At 44.9% G+C, this 17,607-nt stretch overlaps 1 non-coding gene across 1 annotated transcript; it reads left to right on the forward strand.

Annotated features, from left to right (window-relative positions):
* Positions 1-463: 463 nt before the first annotated feature.
* LOC123567001 (small nucleolar RNA SNORA18) lies at positions 464-580 on the forward strand. The gene has a single exon (XR_006689712.2). It is a non-coding gene; the product is annotated as a small nucleolar RNA SNORA18 (small nucleolar RNA).
* Positions 581-17,607: the final 17,027 nt, after the last annotated feature.

Here is a 17,607-nt window from a genome sequence, read left to right on the forward strand (position 1 = left end):
TTTTTAATTCATTTAATTTTCTTTAATTTACATTTAAATAGCTTGTGGCTAGTGGCTACCATATTGAACACACAACTTTACCTTATACTGATTCCCTGTATTGCCTTGATTATATTCCTTCAGGAACTGAATATGAAGTTAATAGGTCTTCTGCGGCTGGGCGCGGTGGCTCACGTCTATAATCCCAGCACTTTGGGAGGCCGAGATAGACGGATCACGAGGTCAGGAGATCGAGACCATCGTGGTTAACACGGTGAAACCCCGTCTCGACTAAAAATACGAAAAAAAAAAAAAATAGCCAGGCGTGGTGGCGGGCGTCTGTAGTCCCAGCTACGAGGAAGGCTGCGAAAGGAGAATGGCATGAACCCGGCAGGCGGAGCTTGCAGCGGGCGGAGATCGCACCACGGCACTCTGGCCTGGGGGACAGGGCAAGACTCCGTCTCAAAAAAAAAAAAAAAAACCCGATGGGGCTTTTCCTGTAGCTTGCACGTCGTTGGAAACGCCTCATAGAGTAACTCTGTCGTTTTACTTTACTCACAGGACTATTGTTAGATCTGTGGGAAGGAACTACAAGACAGTTGCTAAAAGTTTGAAAAAGACAGTTACTAAATGTTATGAAAAACCAGATAATCTACTTTTTTACCTTAGGTATTGGCATATTCCACACATCTGTACCATTTTTGAGTGATCGCTTAGGAATGAATGAGACTTGAACTCATTCATATTGAGAGGGTGTCAAATTGAGAACCAGGCAGATCCCCACCACCGGCAGTCAAAAGGACCCTAAAGTAAATTGGTTGAAGAAATTAGATCCCAAAGATTCTTGGTGTATTTTGAAGTCTTCATCAGTATACCCATATTAAAAGGAGATGACAGAAGCCAAAGTAATTTTGGGCTGACAGGACAGCTGGATCAGTTTCATTAAAAAGGATAAACTTGAAGATCTTTTGACTCCAGCTTTTTAGGGGATCTAAAGTGACCTTGATGGACAGTGGAAGAAATCACAACATGGAATTCCTTGAATAAAAATGTATTGACTTTAAAAAAAAAAAAAAAAGGTCTTCTGCTTCTTTTTTTTTCTTTTTTTTTGAGACGGAGTCTCACGCTGTTGCCCAGGCTGGAGTGCAGTGGCGCGATCTCGGCTCACTGCAAGCTCCGCCTCCTGGGTTCACGCCATTCTCCTGCCTCAGCCTCCTGAGTAGCTAGGACTACAGGCGCCCGCCACCGCGCCCGGCTAATTTTTTTTTGTATTTTTAGTAGAGACGGGGTTTCACTGTGGTCTCGATCTCCTGACCTTGTGATCCGCCCGCCTCGGCCTCCCAAAGTGCTGGGATTACAGGCTTGAGCCACCGCGCCCGGCCGGTCTTCTGCTTCTTTTACTTACTTAAGTCTTATCTTTAGAGCTGAACCATTAGCATAAGAAAAGAGAGACAGGAAAAATCTACTTGTGTGGCCATACTATTGGCACACGGTGCTGAGCACAGAGGACGTCAGTCTCAGTGAATTCCTGCTGAAATCAGTTGCTGGTTCAAAATAGGCAGAGGTGGAATACAAGGCCTGGAGCACTTGGAGGCCTAAGTGGATGGTGCTCTGCTTTTGGGTGTGGGGTAGAAGGTGGATTCCCAGGAAGAAGCTGACAGCTCCCCTGTTACAGAAGTCAGCACCTAGAGCCTAGATGAAGACAGACTTTAGTCCTGGCCAAGTACATACTGAAACTCCTCTGAGGCCTTCCTGCCCTTTCCTGGAATCCTCCTGCACCTCCCAGATGGCTCACAGTTCCAGAGCGCATGTCTGAGGCAGAGTGGAGAGAGATGATTACAAAGCAGCAGCGCAGTGCAGCGAAAGCGCCTGGGGTGTTAATTAGAGGCATTAACTGTAGCATTCCTGAGAACCCACGAACTCTCTCCTCCCTTCGCCAAGCCACAGAAACACCCTCTTTGGGATTTTCTCTCTGAAGTAGTAAGGAACAGCAGAGTGGGAGAGAGAAGCAGCTGAGCAGCAAATTTTTGACATGCCCTGACCCTGCAGCTTGTCCTTAGGCCCTGCCCTCCAGTCTCGGGTGTTTCCCACTGGGACAGGCAGTGAGGGACAGGGTCAGCAGGGACACTCAATGAAATGAAAGGGGCAGGCCTTTAATTACCCCTGTAATCCCAGCATTTGGGGAGGCTGAGGCAGGCAGATCATCTGAGGTCAGGAGATCAAGACCAGCCTGGCCAACATGGTGAAACCCCGTCTCTACAAAAGACACAAAAATTAGCCGGGCATGGCGGCGGGCACCTGTAGTCCCAGCTACTCGGGAAGCTGAGGCAGGAGAATTGCTTGAACCCAGGAGGCGGAGGCTGCAGTAAGCTGAGATCGCACCACTGCACTCCAGCCTGGGCAACAGAGCAAGATACCATCAAGAAAAAGAAAGAAGGAAAGAAAGAAAGAGGGAAAGAGGGAAAGAGAGTGTCATGCGAGTATTTGGGTAGGTAAAAGGAAAATTACAGTCAAAGGGGGGTTGTTCTCTGGCGGGCAGGAGTGGGGGTCACAAGGTGCTCAGTGGGGGAGCTTTTTGAGCCAGGATGAGCCAGGAAAAGGAATTTCACAAGATAATGTCATTGCTTAAGGCAAGGACTGGCCATTTTCACTTCTTTTGTGGTGGAATGTCATCAGTTAAGGCGGGGCAGGGTATTTGCAGTTCTTTTGTGACTCTTCAGTTACTTCAGGCCATCTGGGCATATACGTGCAAGTCACAGGGGATGTGATGGCTTGGCTTGGGCTCAGACGCCTGACGAAGAGAAAAGAAAAGAAAAGAGAGGAGAAGAGAAAAGAAAGAAGGAAAGAAAGAAAGAAAGAAAGAAAGAAAGAAAGAAAGAAAGAAAGAAAGAAAGAAAGAAAGAAAGAAAGAAAGAAAGAAAGAAAGAAGGAAAGAAGGGGGAGGGAGGGAGGGAGGGACAGAGGGAGGGAGGGAAGGAAGGAAGGAAGGGGCAATAGGGCCATTGAGGCAAGAAGACAGAAGAAGACATAAAGGGGCTAAGGCCTATTAAAGAATGTTTGTGGCAGGGGTGAGTGAGAAAATAAAAAGAATGTTCATCAGATCCTTCCAAGGCCCATGCCCACCCAGGTCAATTAGGGATTTCAAAACTGGTGAAGGTCAAGTTGCAAGAGAAAGATAGAGGTGAAGATTGAGGGGCTGGGGAGGCTGGACATTGTACCAGGCAATCTGCACAGTGGGCACTCTGGAAGGTCTTTGTATGGAGTTTGAAGGGGCCCTTGTACCTTCCTTCAGGGTTAGGTGGCAGATAGAGTGCAATGGAGATACCTGCTACCACCCAGGATGCCCAAGCAGCCACTGGAAGATGTCCTTGGGTTGGCTCTGGGTCAATGAGAACAGTGGGAAGGTACATAGATACCTGAGTGCATTACAGATGGGCACCCCAAGGTGACATAGTCCTTATCCAGTCTAGGAGGGGTGTGTTAGGCCATTATTGCATTGCTATGAAGAAATACTTCAGACTGGGTAATTTATCAGAAAAGAGGTTTAATTGGCTCATGGTTCTGCATGCTGTGCAGGAAATAGTGCTGGCATGTGCTCCTTGGGAGGCCTGGGGAAACTTCCAATCATGGTGGAAGGTAAAGCAGGAATGAACACTTCACATGGCAAAAGCAAAAGAGAGAGAGAGAGAGCGCTGGGTGTGGGGTAGGGAGATGCCACACGCTTTTAAATGACCAGATCTCACGTGAAGTCAGAGCCAGAGCTCACTTATCACCAAGGGGTTGGCCCAAGCCACTCATGAGGGATCGGCCCCCATGATCCAAACACCTCCCACCAGTCCTCACCTCCAACATTGGGGATTACACTTCAACATGAGATTTGGGCAGGGGAAAATATCCTAACTGTATCAGAAAGGAAGTATTTGGGGTCTGTATACTGTAGTCCACCACCTGTAGCAGATCTCAGTCCCCACCTTCTCTGTCCACATCTGCTCCCCTGTCCAGGGAGAGGAGCATCATCAGTTTAGGTGGCCTGGCACAAAAAGTACTCAACCTCTTCAAAGCCCTTTCAGGAAAAAAAAAAAAAAAAAAAAGTGTCTTCCCTCTTCTCTGAGTTTTGCCCTCTCTTCCTCTCCCCTGGGCCTTCAGAGACAGGCTCTGCAGGGTGAGATCCTCAGCCTCATCACTTCCCATCCTCCCCTCACTGACTCCTCCTCCACCACTCCACATCCCTCCACAGAGACCACCAGGGACCTAACTGTGGCCAAACTGAACAGAAACAGCTAAGGCCTCATCTTACCTCTAAGACAATGCCTCCCCACTTCATGAACTGCTTTTCTCCGTACGTCTTCTTTTGCGTGTGTATGTGTGTGAGACGAAGTCTTGCTCTATTGCCCAGGCTGGAGCGCAGTGGCACGATATTGGCTCGCTGCAACCTCCACCTCCCGGGTTCAAGTGATTCTCCTGCCTCAGCCTCCCGAGCAGCTGGGACTACAGGTGCCCGCCACCACACCCAGCTAATTTTTTGTATTTTTAACAGAGACAGAGTTTCACTGTGTTAGCCAGGATGGTCTTGATCTCCTGACCTCATGATCCGCCTGCCTCGGCTTCCCAAAGTGCTGGGATTACAGGCCACCGCGCCCGGCCTCTCCCTACGCCTTCTTAATACAGTGTTCTCCTCACTTTTCCAATCCCGTGGGGCCCCGTTCCTTTTCCCTCATAAGCCCAGATCATGCGGTGTCAGGGCTCCACCCACTCTCCCTGCGCCACCCAGGGGGGCTTGCCCTGCACCTGCTGGCCTCTCCTGTCATGGCTTTAACCACTCTATCAACAGCACCAGCGCAAAGCTGAGTCCTGGGTCCTTATTTCCAACTTACTCCTCAACAGCATTGTCCACATATTCTGCAGATACTTCAAACTCGACATGTCTAAAATTAAAATTATTCTCCCTTTCTGCCCTTGAAACTTGATTTTCTTTGTTCTATTTACAAATACTCATTACTGTTGTACTCTTTGACAAAGAGATTCGGCTCCTAATGAGGGGTGGTTTTGCATTTATTTCCCTTCCTCCTGTTAACAGTACCCAGGTTTTCATTCAGGCAAGACCCGTCTCCCCACAGCCCATATGCCGCTACAGAAGGTGGTGCCAGGCATGATCCTTGCTTTTCAGCACATCCCCTCCTCCTAGCCACCAAGTTTGGTTTAGGAATAGGCAGCACGTGGCCCAGTTTGAACTAGAGAGATGTGAGCAGATACTGCCTGGGAAGGAACTGTCTCACACTTACAAACTCCTTGGACAGCTGCTTTCTCATCCCGGGTATAAATGAGGAAGCACGTAATTCTCAGAACATTCTGGCAGCCACCCTGTGATCATCAGGCAGCCAGTCTTAGGATGAGGCAGATACCTGGGAGCCTGAGAAGAAAAGGAGAAAAAACTAGGTCTTTGGTATTATGATATTGTTGAACTTCTGGATCAAGCCTCACCTGAAGGTCACCTTATCACTGGGTTGTCAATAAATTCCTTTTATATGTTAAGTCTGTTGAAATGGGGTTTGCTATTGCAGGCATACCTCGTTTCATTGCACTTTGCAGATATTGAATTTTTCACAAATTGAAGGTTTGTGACAACTCTGTGTCCAGCAAGTCTATCGGCACCATTTTTCCAACAGCATGTACTCACTTTGTGTCTCTGTGTCAGCATTTTTTAGCAATAAAATATTTTTAAATTAAGATATGTACATTTTTATACATCATACTATTGTACATTTAACAGACTACAGTATAGTGTAAACATAACTTTTATATGCACTGGGAAAACAAAAAATTCATGTGACTAGCTTTATTGTAACATTCACTTTATTGTGGTGATCTGGAGCTGAACCTGCAATATATTCAGGATACGCCTGTGCTTGTAACCAAAACATCCTCAGTGATAGAACTAGTAGTAGATCCTCAATAACTATTTGTTGAATTGAACCAACTTGCAAAAACACATTAATTGTACATTGTCCTTCAAGTGATCCAATGCCTTGGTCCCATTAAACTACACACATCTCATTAAGAAGCACTTCAGTGGCAGAGACTTATTTATTTATTTATTTTATTTTATTTTATTTATTTATTTATTTATTTTTTGAGACGAAGTCTCGCTCTACCGCCCAGGCTGGAGTGCAGTGGACGGATCTCAGCTCACTGCAAGCTCCGCCTTCTGGGTTCACGCCATTCTCCTGCCTCAGCCTCCCGAGTAGCTAGGACCACAGGCGCCCGCCACCTCGCCTGGCTAGCTTTTTGTATTTTTTTTTTAGTAGAGACGGAGTTTCACCGTGTTAGCCAGGATGGACTTGATCTCCTGACCTCGTGATCCGCCCATCTCGGCCTCCCAAAGTGCTGGAATTACAGGCTTGAGCCACTGCACCCGGCCATTTATTTATTATTTTAGAGGTTTACAGTAATAATAGGCCTCACGGGGTGTCTCAGATCACACTATGGAGGCAGCTAGACATGCTGCCTGCACGTGAGCCCAATTCTCTCTCCATTTCAATTTCCTTGTCTCTAAATCCAGGTGATAAAACTTGCATTTCCTTCTACCACCCCAGGGTCAAGAAAAAGTTAGGAAACCAAACGTATTACATTTTATAAGGTTTGTTTTCGAATGCAAGAAATGTGGATGCTATCTATATAAAGTGGGACTCCTCACATTTGGAGGGGCAATTTCTCTCCCGGGAAACTTGTGAGAAGAGCTCCTAGGTTGGCTTCTTACACTGATGAAACCTCTAATGAGGTGTCAAAACCACAAACAAAACTGTAACTCATTATGGCCAAAACAAACTTATTAAATGCTGATAAAATCGTTCAGATGAGCAGGTTGAATTGGATCAGAGGTTTTTGACCATATTGTGCTAACACACTGGTGAGTCACAGCCCCGTGCGCCACATGTGTTACAAGTACTTGCTCACTAATAATTTGCCAAGTTTTTTATCTGCTGTAGTGAACATCTGTTGGTTTTGCCCACTCTGCTTCCATTCTCCCATTTTTTTTTTTTTTTTTTTTTTTTTTTTTTGAGACGGAGTCTCACTCTGTGGCCCAGGCTGGAGTGCAGTGGCCGGATCTCAGCTCACTGCAAGCTCCGCCTCCCGGGTTCACGCCATTCTCCTGCCTCAGCCTCCCGAGTAGCTGGGACTACAGGCGCCCGCCACCTCGCCCGGCTAGTTTTTTGTACTTTTTAGTAGAGACGGGGTTTCACCGTGTTAGCCAGGATGGTCTCGATCTCCCGACCTCGTGATCCACCCGTCTCGGCCTCCCAAAGTGCTGGGATTACAGGCTTGAGCCACCGCGCCCGGCCCATTCTCCCATTTTCTAGTAATGCCCCTCAGTCTTCCTTTGGGGAATACCCCCACAGCCCCTCTTAGTTCATGTGGGTTCAAATGAGGCTGATGCCACCTCCATCCCCACTTCCATCCTGGAGAGAAAGGAAGAGAGAGAGGATGTAGTCCTAGGCAGTCTGCGTATCCCACTGCCCTAGAAACAGTGGCTGATTGAAGGACAGGGACAGTGACTCCAAGTCAGTCCAATGAGTCTTAATCCTAGAACTTAACACTGAAACTACTGGGAGAAGAAAGCTCTCTTTTCACAGGGGTGCTAAGCTTTGAGGATACAAACGGAAGCCTGCCAACAGCCATTTATCACTCATGAAAAGACTCTGTCTGACAGTGTCGATACAAAGAAAAGCAGAACCTAGAGATGAATAAATAGTCTAAGTTCTGACAAAACCATTTGATCCCCTGGATCTAGCCAGGACTAAAGCATCTACTGCTGGATATTCTTTTATTTCACAAGTCAATAAATATCAACTCTTGCTTAAGTCGGCTTGGGTCAGGGTTTTGTTCCATGTAAGAATCCTGAGTTTGCATTTTTGAAAAATAAATTAGAGGGAAATCAAGGTTGCTCTTATAATAACCTCTTTCACTAGCATTCTGGTATGCTTTCTTGAGTGAGTGAGAGAGTGGGGTGGAGAAGGGGCCAATGCCAGCAATGGCATTTTGCTTACAGTTTAGGTGCCTCTTAAAGTGAGAGACCAAAAATCTGAGCCACCAAAGTAATGTGTCCTGCTCCTGCCCACGCTTCATCTGTGCATCTTCACAAGATAGAATACTGAAACCTCTTTACTATTATTTCTGAAGTTCCTTCCAGCTCTACCACTTCCAGAGTGTCTAAATGACTTTTATCATCACAGTGCGTTTCTGTCTATGGCTTTTTGTATTTCTTTAGGCATTCGCCGCCCAACCCACAGCAGCATTTGCACTTACACAACCCTAAGCAGTCAACAGCCCTTATGATACCACTTCACAGATGGAGAAACTGAACCTGAGAATGGTGAAGTGACTTGCTCAGCCACAGAGCAGGGGAAACTCAAGTTTGCTTCCTAACCAGCTCTCTTTCTTCCTCCTGCAAGGGCAAAATGAGATCATAAATAGGAAAGCACTTTGAAAAGAAAGAATCTCTATTGATGCCAGATGTATTATTATAAAGCCAAACCGAAGTATAGGGTGACCTTGTTATCACCCCCAGAGGTGGAGACGCTTACAGATCTGGCCGGCTGAATCTCCGGGTACCCTGGGGAGAGTATCTAGGGCTTTCTCCAGCAGGGTTAAATTTTGCATGTTCCTGACATCACTTTCTCCAGAGGGGACCCATCAGAAAGAAAAGAGTGACATCCCCTAATTCCTTAAAGACATCATCCCCTCAGTTTTGCACAACTCAGGCCAATCCGCACGTCAAAGGGTAATAGTGTTGATGTCAGGATTCAAAATTTATAGACAGTGTGGACATATGTGATGGTTTGTTTGGGGAAATGGATTTGTCATGTGCAGGATATATGGCACCAGATAAAACATCCTGACAATATTACACGATTGGGGAGGAGGGGGTGCGCAAGGATACTATTTTGAAAGTACACTGTTATGACATTTAAAACATTCCAGAGTGAATGCTGAGAAGATCCAGAGGTTAATGTGATGCTGGGACATGCAGCTGTGCAGGACCATAAAGAATCATCCATTTTGTATCACAAAGTACAGTTTTCATCTTCTTCTCCCTCAAATCATGGAATTGGGGGCAGCGGCATTTTAAGCAAATTTGATTTAAATACATTTAAAAGAGACTAATACACAAGTAATAATAAAGGTTCATCGTTTTGAAATTTTGAAAATAATCCAAACCAGGCGTGGTGGCTCACGCCTGTAATCCCAGCACTTTGGGAGGCCGAGGCGGGCGGATCACGAGGTCAGGAGATCGAGACCATCCTGGCTAACAAGGGTGAAACCCCCCTCTACTAAAAATACAAAAAAAAAAAATTAAACGGGCGAGGTGGTGGGCGCCTGTAGTTCTAGCTACTGGGAGGCTGAGGCAGGAGAATGGAGTGAACCTGGGAGGCGGAGCTTGCAATGAGCCAAGATAGTGCCACTGCACTCTAGCCTGGGCGACAGAGAGAGACTCTGTCTCAAAAAAGAAAAAACAAAAGAAAAGAAAAGAATCCAATCCAAATAATCTAAAAATGAAAATTTGTCCCAAATTGCAAGATTTTCGACCTGCAATCCCAGTGAACTATAAACGCTGTTTCTTCTCTTGCCAGCTAGCCAACATAAATGGTTGCCATCCTTTGCCAAGAGGAATCTTATATCATGAGATTTGTGTGTTTGTTTGTTTGTTTGTTTTTCTACTCATCTGAAGCCTCATAAAGTGCAACCCTAATAAAATGCAGCTTCCTTATACTTCGATGCAGTAAAGTTTTTCCCAGGGCTTATTATATATAGGCTTTCACACATCTGCTATTTTAAACCTCACAATAGCGTAGATAACACCATCCTCATTTCACAGAGGAGAAAATGGAGGCTTAAAGGATTTGAGTAGCTTGCCCGTGGTTATGTAGCGAGGAAGTTGCAGAGCCAGAACTCACATTCAGAACTTCTGTCTCCTCTCCACCACAACCACTCAAGCCAAAAGAGATGAATTTGACTGCATTTGTGCATGTAGTCCTTGTTCTCCAGGCATGTGTCAGACACTGTGCTAGGCACTAGGTCAGTGAGGACAGGAAGATTCCAGAACCAAGATTTCATAGGGGCAGGCAGTGCTACAAGGCCTAGGGTCGGAAGTTCCAGCTCAGTTCCAGCAGGTATCAGTATCTGGAGATTTGCATGGCAGTGAGAGATGGACAGAGGTGGGGTAGGTCCCCTTCACCTGGATGGTGTGTTGAACAGCACAAACAGAGCAAAGAGTGCTTCCCTTCTAGGTCAGGTTAACTCCACACCAGAAATTATGGAGATTCATTTTAAGGATAGAAATAGAAATGAGAAAGGTCAGTCAAGTTGGTAGGACTCTTGTGTGAACCAAGCTAAATCACCGGACTGCACAGAAAGAAAAAGAACCATGGCCCAGCCTAGGGAGTTTGGGAGTCTTAGGGAGTTTTGTTCTTGGTTTGGAGTCTGGAAGTTGGGAGTCTAATCAGCAGGTTATCTCATGGACTTTCAGATCTGGTGCTCACTGGTCCCTGGCATCCTACCATTACCATGATTCGGCTGTTTCCTTTCTCTCTCCTACTTCAGCTGCTCCTGTTGCAACTGACCAAGTCCTTTCCACCCTTCTTCCCTCCCCATAGAGCTGCTTGTTCAGCACTTCTACGATTTCATGAATTCTATTTACTGCTTTTTTCTCTCTATGTGTCTTTTGGCTTTTGTTCTTCCTACCAACTGATTCTCTCACTCTCTCTTACTAATTATTCTCTTACTCTCTTACTCCTGAGGGAGAACAGTTCACTTAAACACTATTTCCCTTTGGTGCAAAGGTCTTGCACCAGGCTACTTTTTAGACTGTGGGCCAACCTATGCACTAGCTGACCTTGGGTCAAGTACTCACTCCTGATCCAATTAGCTATGATGTTGGGGATGGGGTAGGGGTGGGGTCCTATGGGACACAGCATGACCGCCTACCTGTGCATAAAGAGCTTAAGGCCATTTCCTCAGCGAGGAACTGTAGGTGTAGGGTTGCCAGATAAATGCCATCTATGGGATGTACTTCTATTAGGAAATTATTCACTGTTTATCTGAAATTCAGATTTAATTGTGTATCCTGTTTTTTATCTGGCAACCAGGATACACAATTAAATCTGAATTTCAGATAAACAGTGAATAATTTCCTAAGAGAAGTATGTCCCATAGATGGCATAGGACATGCAAATATTATTTGTTGCTAAGCTGAAATGTAAATTTGTTGCTAAGCTGAAATGTAAATTTAACAAGGTGTCCTGTATTCTTATTTGTTAAATCCAGCACCCCTATATAAGGGGAATTATTAGAAGAACTTGTAACTGTCCCTCGAAGGCTTGGCCAGTTCAAAAGAGAAAGGAGGTAGGAAAGCTAAGGCCGTGGATGCAGAGAAGGACATCCAAACTAGTCGCCAAAATCAAGGGACAGGAAGCAGGTATAGGAAGCCACAGACGATAAACCCAGAGATCCGGAGAAGGAATCCATGGGTGGGAGAAGTAGGCAGAAGGTGGTCCTATGTACATGCCTGATGCAGAAAACTGTTGTTCCCAGCTAGCTTGTAGGTGATCTCCATGGGCAACATGCGGGAGGGAGTCCTGGAAGACAGGCAGGCAGCAGGATTCTACTCATGGGTTCATCCAGACAAGGGATATAACCTGTGCCTATCAACTGGAAGAGGGAGATGTTAACGACATTGTCCAGTCTCCAGGACAACTTGGCTTACAAAACCATAGCACAGAGAATACAGAGCAGAAAATTTAAGCAAAACTCAATTGTTTCAATTAGGCAAAGGTAGCCATAGGCTGTAGTTCAGGAAGCAAGCAAGTCTCTGGGACATACCCCATGCCACTGGGATACTGGGCTCAAATGAGCACAACTAAATTGAGGTCCTACTTCTGCAGGCTGGAGACTCCAACCAACCATCTGCCAAGATAAGGGTGGGCTCAGGAACCAAAGAAGGGTTTGATTTCCTAGCAAGGAAATAAGGCAAGATCACAGGAGTAGTGAGGGAGACAAGGCCTAGAAAGATCCTCTCAGATAAATGTCCCTAGGGTGCCTGCATCAAACCTATGGGCAGGCAGAGAGGAGTGAAATGGTTTGGGCTTTGGTTTGGTTTTTGATCATGTTGCACCACAATCCACACTTTATATACTAGTTTAACTTTACTAGGTGGGTTGCATGCTAATTATTTCCTAATCTCTAATCTCTTTTATTTCATTTCTATGTTGTTTAGAAATATGACTCACTACATTGATTTCATAACCCATTAATGGGTCATACCTCATAGTTTGAAAAACATCAGCTTAGATTATATTCGACATACCTTTGGACTATTCATTTTTCTTATCACTGGCCCTTGGTAATGCCATGTTTTGAGATGTCTGTACTTCTCATACAACCCCTCCTCTGAGAACAGTTTCCCACTTCCCCCAGATGGGCTCCCCAAAGGCAGTGAGGCTCTGCACCTATGTGCCTACAACATGATGTTTCCAATCTGAGCATATCTGATTGGAGAAGAGTGGACAGCTGGCCCAAAATGGACCACCAAATGTTTTCTTCCAGAAATTTGGAATTCGGCCATTGAGTTTAATAGTTAGTTGGATGGTGGGTGGTCCTTGAGACAGGACTATACAAGATACGGTTGTACAGGTTGTGGACCACACAACTCTAGAAATTACCAGTGATATAGACTATAGGTAAAAGGTGCTCCCTAGGGAGGCTTAGTGTACAACCTATACAACTGTACATGACAACCCTGCTGGAGTTGAAAGTTAATTTAGTTCCAGGGCTAAAATGACTGAATTCTATCAAGTACATATGAAACAAGGTTTTAAAAAAAAAAAAGCTTTTATGATATTACCAGCTAGAACCTAAATTTATTTTAGGGAAAGAATTATCTTTGTATGGGAAAGTAACATGATAAGCTGCTCAGGAAATCCTTCAATAACAAACATAAGTTGGTACCAAGACATCAGAGAAGGACAAAAAACACTCCACTGGACATAAAGAAGAAATCTTCTTGGTTTTTCTCCTAAAAAGTAGAGAAAGAGTTGAGCAATCCTATATTAGGAGGAAGATGGTAGACCTGCCTGGAATGCCCATCTATCAGCAGCAGTGAAATCTCACTGGGATAATTCAAATGTCACTAAAAATGCAAAGAAAATTGGAAAATTTAGGCTAACAAAACTCAGAAAGAGAAAGGTACATTTTTAATGAACACTTTGATAAGCCATATGGGGTTGGGGTGAGTCCCCAGGGACATGATTGCATAAAAACAGACAGTTGTCTTTTAAAAAAATAATAATAATAATAACACTTCTAAAAAGGATAGGTTGAGCAAAATCTATTTATTCTATTTTATTCTATACATTTCTTCTATTTTAGTAAGTTGTGCATATTGGGGCGAGAGCTGAATTGCTCAGGATGACAGAGTAGAGGCTGAGTGTGGTCCTCCTACTTTGCTTTGTACCCCAGGCACGATTCTGCCTCCCCTCCAAGTAGCGATTTGAAAAATCATCCAATTGTTAGATTTCCCATCTACCAACTTGTTAGTCTTTCCAGAGCATCCAAGGGCTTTTGTCTGGCTCTTGGTACAAGTAAAGGAAAAAAAGACAAATAGAGGGAGAGAGAAGAATGAAAACATAGAGACAAGTTGGGGCCAGGTGAAGTGAAGGGCCAGGGATACTCACCAGTGGTGGGTGACTTAAGGGTGGTGACATGTCTGTTTCATTTGAGGTTTGCACCCCTGTGAGTGTAAGCCCTTCCTCTACTTATTCATCACCAATTTCTCACTACAACCTCTTACACTCACAAATAATTTGTGTGAGTGAGAAGTATATATGTATGTGTGTGTAGCTAAAAAAAAAAAAAAAAAAAAAGTATAAAGGGTGGAACAGAACAGAGACCAGCCAGGTATGGTGACTTACACCTGTAATCCCAGCATTTTGAGAGGCCAAGGCAGGAGGATTACTTGAGCCCAGGAGTTCCAAGCTGCAGTGAGCTGTAATTGTGCCACTGCACTCCAGCCCAGGCAATAAAGAAAGACTCTGTCTCTAAAAAATGAAGGAAAAAAAAAAAAAAGGGAGAGAGTGAGAGAGACCATTTGAGCTAAAGACTTCAAAAGGGAAAGGAATCTTTAAAAACAGAAAACAGAAGCTCCATTGGGAATTCAGGAATATCTTGGCAAAGCTTTAGATACCCATATGATAAGGCGATCTTTCCAATTTCACCTAGACCTCAGGGGAAAGGGAAGCTCCAGCTAACAACTGAGTTACATGCAGAATTGCAACAAAAGCCAGTCTGCAGAGAGAGAATGTGTTAAGCACACACAGAGAAAAAGAGATCATGTTGCTTCTTATATTAATTAAATAAACTAAGCTGTGGTAACGAGCATACAAAATCTTATAATTGCTCAAAAACAATAGGAGTTTATTTTTCACTCACCCAGTATCCAACTGAAGACAGCTCTCCCAGCTGAAGACAGCTCCCCTCCATGTGATGATTCAGAAACCCAGGCTCCTTCCGACTCCCAGCTGCACTGTTCCTTAGGGTCTTGGGCCTCATCACTATCTGTATTCAACCAGCAGGAAGGAAGTGAGAGCAAGGAGAGGACACACCGGCTTCTTGGCCTGGAAACGACCCACACCACTTCCACTCATATTCTGTTGGCTAGAACTCAATCATGTAGCCACACCTAACTGTTTGTACAGCCAGGAACGTGTGGTGTAGCTGTGTTCAGGATGAAAAGGAAATGGATTTTTAGTAAACAGTTATCAGTCTATCACAGTCCACCCTCCTGTAGGCCAACTGTCCATTTGTATCCTTCTTCCCGCATGGAGACTACACCCATGCCCTCCTCAAGAAAGAAAACTCAAAGTCCCATTCAGTCACTACATCCACCTCAAAGTCCAGGATGCTTGAGGACACAATGTCTTCTTAATCAAGTCTGGCCGGGCGCGGTGGCTCAAGCCTGTAATCCCAGCACTTTGGGAGGCTGAGGTGGGTGGATCACGAGGTCAGGAGATCGAGACCATCCTAGCTAACATGGTGAAACCCCGTCTCTACTAAAAATACAAAAAACTAGCCAGGCGTGGTAGCGGGCGCCTGTAGTCCCAGCTACTTGGGAGGCTGAGGCGGGAGAATGGCGTGAACCCGGGAGGCAGAGCTTGCAGTGAGCTGAGATCGCGCCACTGCACTCCAGCCTGGGAGACACAGCGAGACTCCGTCTCAAAAAACAAACAAACAAACAAACAAACAAAAAATCAGGTCTATATGCGGTTCCTCCTGGTCCAGCAATTGATGAACTCAAAGACCAGTTACCTGTCCCTCTAACACATGTCCACTATATTGTGGTGGACCCAAGACCTAATAACTGCAAAAAGACTCCCATTCAGAAAAAAAAAGAAAAATGAGAACACAGCACTTAGTTGATAGCATGATGGAATTCTGCTGGACCACCAGTGTAAAGACCCTCTGCCTGGCAGGGGAGATAAATTTCTTGCTTAGCCCTTAATCTGCTCTCTGGGAAGAATTTTTTGTCTATTTTTGTTTAGGGCCCCTTCCTCTACCTTGGGTATCCTTCCATGTCCATTATTATTTTTAGCCACTTCTGGAGTGCCCTCCTTGAAAACTGTACCTCCTTTATGGAGCTGTCAAAATACAAAATTACCATAAATTTAATCTAAAGGTGTTAATTGGCTTTATTTGCAATTCTAGAATCGAGCAGCACTTGAACCCATAAAACAGAGTGAGTGTTCTGATGAGCCAACAGAGGAGGTTGGTTTTATAGATAGAAAAGGGCCGAGGAAAACAGACACAGGAAACAAAATGTGGATTGGTTGTATCAAACTTACATTTCTGGTAAAGGGTAAAGATTAAAGCAAAGGGGGCTTTGTTTTTCTTTTTCTTCTCTTTTCTTTTCTTTTTTTTTTTTTTTTTTGAGACAGGGTTTTGCTCCATTGCCCAAGCTGGAGTGCTTTGGCACAATCACAGCTCACTGCAACCTCAAACTCCTGGGCACAGGCGATCCACTCACCTCAGCCTCACAAGTAGCTGGGACTACAAATGTGCACCACCATGCCTGGCTAATTTTTTATTTTTTGTAGAGACAGGGTCTCACTTTGTTGCCCAGGCTGGTGCAGAGGGGACTTTCTTACATTGGCTAAAACTGGCCTGCTTGGGGATTTAACTGTTATCCCTTTCTCCCTCCTGATTTTTTGGAAGTTCACATAAACAACTTAATTTCAGTTTGGTGATGTGGAACTTTAGCATGAGTGACTCCATTTAGATTTAATCTGCTGGGCCCAGTGCAGGAGCTCAGTCCAAGCCAACAGCCTCCTGTAAATTTTATTTAACACAGCTCACTTTCTGCTCATACAAATTTAGGATGGAAGGGTAAAGCTTAACCAGTCAAAGATTATTTCATCCAAGCTTGTGATTTTTTTTTTTGGTAATACAATTCCCTCAAAAATAGAAAGTTTCTCATTTATTTGTTTCCAGTAAATTCCAAGTGCCAGTAACCACACCCAAAGTTCTTTCCTAGACCTAGTTCTGAAGCCCAAATTATTTTCTTTCTTGTCTCCATAGATTTCTCTCAATTTAATGGCAGCCACCTTGAGACCATCTGAACAATAGGTTTGGGTGGAAAGGAGCCCTTTGCTCCACGATTGAGTTTTTACATTTAACTGAGATTTCTTAATGGGCTTTTCTCCCCTCAAAGTTTTTTTTTGTTTGTTTGTTTGTTTGTTTGTTTTTTGAGACGGGGTCTCGCTCTGTCACCCAGGCTGGAGTGCAGTGGCCGGATCTCAGCTCACTGCAAGCTCCGCCTCCCGGGTTCACGCCATTCTCCTGCCTCAGCCTCCCTAGTAGCTGGGACTACAGGCGCCCGCCACCTCGCCCGGCTAGTTTTTTGTATTTTTTAGTAGAGACGGGGTTTCACCGGGTTAGCCAGGATGGTCTCGATCTCCTGACCTTGTGATCCACCCGTCTCGGCCTCCCAAAGTGCTGGGATTATAGGCTTGAGCCACCGCGCCCGGCCACTTTTTTTTTTTTTTTTTTTTTTTTTTTTTTAGAGGAGGGCAATTGGGCTTGTGTTTTATTTCCAGTTGGGTGTCCAGAATCAATAGGCTTTTTCAAATTTGGGGACACTTTATTCTCTTTTGTTTCTGCTTATAAACTGGCGAATTATTGCCAGGGAATGTATTTTTCTAGTAATAACGTGTGATACGCAGCAAATAACTCAACTATAACACACACTAATGTTCTATCTCTTTATAATGACTTTCCCTAGAGTTACAGGGACAGCATATGTTTGCTTGGTCTTCCAAATAGTTTTTTGTTTTGTTTTGTTTTGTTTTTTGAGATGGAGTCTCTCTCTGTCGCCCAGGCTGGAGTGCAGTGGCTGGATCTCAGCTCACTGCAAGCTCCGCCTCCCGGGTTTACGCCATTCTCCTGCCTCAGCCTCCCGAGTAGCTGGGACTACATTAGCTGGGACTACAGGCGCCCGCCACCTCGCCCGGCTAGTTTTTTGTATTTTTTAGTAGAGACGGGGTTTCACCGTGCTAGCCAGGATGGTCTTGATCTCCTGACCTC

Source organism: Macaca fascicularis, chromosome 9, assembly GCF_037993035.2.
Source record: "Macaca fascicularis isolate 582-1 chromosome 9, T2T-MFA8v1.1".
NCBI classification, from domain to species: domain Eukaryota; kingdom Metazoa; phylum Chordata; class Mammalia; order Primates; family Cercopithecidae; genus Macaca; species Macaca fascicularis.